General features: G+C 33.5%; 1 pseudogene; it reads right to left on the reverse strand.

Moving 5' to 3' along the window:
• Positions 1 to 1,957: 1,957 nt before the first annotated feature.
• On the reverse strand, positions 1,958 to 2,886 carry LOC115284078 (annotated as a pseudogene).
• Positions 2,887 to 3,195: the final 309 nt, after the last annotated feature.

The following is a 3,195-nucleotide window of genomic DNA, read 5'->3' on the forward strand; positions in this document are numbered from 1 at the left end:
GTTTTGGAAAATTGTAAGTTTTTAGGAATTTATCCATTTCTTCTAGTTTGTTCAATTTGTTGGTGAATATTTGCTTATGATTCTTTGTATTTCTGTGGTATTATTTATACTTTATTCTCTTTCATTTCAATTAAGAATTGAATTATTTGCCTCTCTTTTATGTCTTCTTGGTGGATCTAACTCCAATTTGTTCATCTTTTCAAAAAACCAGCTCTTAACTGCATTGATGTTATCTTTTGTCTTTTTTGTCTGTATTTAATTTATTTCTACTCTGATTATTATGTCCTTTATTCTTCTAACTTTAGACTTTGTCTTTTTTTCTAATCATTTTAGGTGTAGAATTTAATTACTTATTTTAGATTTCTCTTGTTTCTTGAGGTAGGCCTCTTTACTGTGAAGTCTTTGTTGCATTTAGAGATTTTGATATGTTGTGCTTTTGTTTTTATTGTCTATCATTATTTTTTGATTTATCCTTTTATTTCTTTAGTAACCCAGTAGTTGTCTGGTAACATTTTATTTAATCTCCATGTATTTGTAGTTTTTTCCAGTTTCCTTCTTGTAATTAATTTCTATCAGTTTTATATCATTGTGATCAGAATAAACGCTTGATATGATTTCAATCTTCTTAAGTTTATTGAGACTTATTTTTTGGCCTAAAATGTGATCTATCCTGGAAACTGTACTGAGTGCACTTGAAAAGCATGTATATCTGGCTGCTTTTGAATGGAATGTTATGTATATGTATATATCTATTTAGCCCACGTGGTCTAATATATTCTTTAAGTCCAATATTTTCTTATTGATTTTACATCTGGATGATCAATTCTTTGATGTAAGTGTTGAAGTCCCCTACTGTTATTTTATGGTTGTCAATTTCTTCCTTTAGTTCTATAATATTATTTTATTTCTCAGTGCTCCTCTTTTGAGTGTATATATCTTTATAAATGTTATATCTTCTTGCTGAATTGACCCCTCTATTATTATGTAGTGCTGCTTACTGGCTTTTATTGCAATCTTTGTTTTATTGTCTATTTTGTCTGGTATAAGTATAACTACATCAGCTTACTTTAGTTTCAATTTGCATGGAATACCATTTTTTATTCTTTTGGTTTTAGTCTTTGCACATCCTGAGTACTGAAGTGAGTCCCTTGTATGTTGTGCATATATGTGTCTAGGTTTTTTTTGTTTGTTTGTTTCTTTATTTTATTTTTTTTAAGTTTATTTATTTATTTTGAGAGAGGAAGAAGGAATCCCAAGCAGGCTCTGTGTGGACAGCCCCCATGCAGGCTCAATCTCCAGAACTAGGAGATCATGACCTGAGCTGAAATCAAGAGTCAGATGCTCAACCGACTGAGCTACCCAGGCATCCCTCAGTTCTTTTTAAACATTATTTTTTAAAGTAATCTCTACACTGAACATGAGGCTCAACCTCAATTCCAGTTTCAAGAGTCGCATGCTTCACTAACTGAGCCAACCCAGCATCTCTTCCCAATTCTCTACCTATTACCACTACTTAGAGCAGAAGAAAATGACTAACCATACCTCTTGTTATCTTGTTCCTTGACCCCTCTTCCACTTTTTTTCTTTAGTGCAAATTTCATTGTTATTTTTGTAAATTATCTCCAGGTAAGAAAGAACACAGACCATGAAAAATAATCCAGGAATAGGTTCTGTGGAGAGGTTTTTCCTTTTAAAAACTGGTCTTTTGTTACTGGGCTAAAACTATGGAAATTGATCATTTTAAGCTAAAAGTGCTGTATATTTTAGGCAAATGTTCTAGATTATTTGCTAATTACCCAAATATACTGAAAACTAGGTCAATGAGTTCAAATATTCAAAAAATTATTAAATCAAATTCTAAGTGTAGCCTTCAAGTAATTCTGGTATTATGATTTAATATTTAACTTTACAAATATGAATTTATTGGAGTTTTTCTTGTATATCATATTTTTAAAATTTATTTATTAAATTTTCCTCTCCTAGCAACAGCCTCTTTATTTGCAGGTCCACCCCAAACTGTTCCTAAAATATCTCTTTCATTCTGTAATGCCTCCTCGAAACAAAGCTCTTTGCCTGAAGAAACAGATTTTTTCAAAGCTCTAATTACTTCCGGTGGCCCTTTGATAAACTGCTTTAGCCACTCTTTTGCCTCTTCTAGACATTCAGTTTGATCTGAAGACTGCAGGACCTCTTCAATCATCCCTATGTTTAAAGCTTTTTTTGAATCCAGTTTGAGGGCCACACTTAACACTTTGAGAGCTTGTCTGCTGCCAATTATTTCAACTAGGCGGGTAGCACCGCCCCAGCCTGGAATTATGCCCATCTCTCTGTGGACAAATCTGATCTCACTCTCTGGCGTCATTAATCTGAAATCACATGCTGTAGTAAATTCTGCTCCTCCACCTAAGGCCCGACCCTGAATCAGTGCAACACTTATTAAAGGGAGTCTCATAAATCTTGTTAAGGTGTTCTGCATGAACATACATAAAGCCATTCTATCCTCTGGAGTTTCTAGTGCTTTCACAGCATTCAGATCAGATCCTGAGGAGAAAGTATTTTTTGCCCCTCGGACAATGAGACCTTTCCCTTCTGTCCAATTTTCCAGTTCAATCACCTTTTCCAGAAGTTGTAGCATCATAACGCCTGAGAAGGCATTCATTTTACTTGGATTGTCCAGGGTAAGAATGCCAATGCCACTGTCTTCCTTCTGAAGGTCAATGGATCCACCAGGAAACGGCTCAAGTTTTTTTTTTTTTTCACTTCTTCCTCATGAAAGCCATGGGATGTATTATAAAGTGACAATTCCGTTTGATGTAGTAATTTTGTCCTCATAGATAAAGATGATGTCTTCAAAAGACTTCTTGCCATTTCCTGTCTCAATTCCATTCCTCCTTGCAAGCTGGTTTCTCTTCCTGCAATGCAAATAATCATTAGCTACTCTTTCAGGTCAGGCCGGTTTTTTTTTTTTTTAATCCTTTTATCCACTCTATTTCTTTTGATGGGAAAATTCAGTTCATTTAACTTTAATGTAATTATTCGTAGGTATTTATTGCCATTTCATTTATTGTTTTCTGGTTCTTTTTGTAGATTCTTTCTGTTCTTTTATTTTTCTCTCACTCTCTTCCATTGTCCTTTGATGACTTTCTTTAGTGCTATATTTTTTTATTTGTGTATTCAATATAAATTTTAGTTTGT

Source organism: Suricata suricatta, chromosome X (assembly GCF_006229205.1).
Source record: "Suricata suricatta isolate VVHF042 chromosome X, meerkat_22Aug2017_6uvM2_HiC, whole genome shotgun sequence".
Lineage (NCBI taxonomy): Eukaryota > Metazoa > Chordata > Mammalia > Carnivora > Herpestidae > Suricata > Suricata suricatta.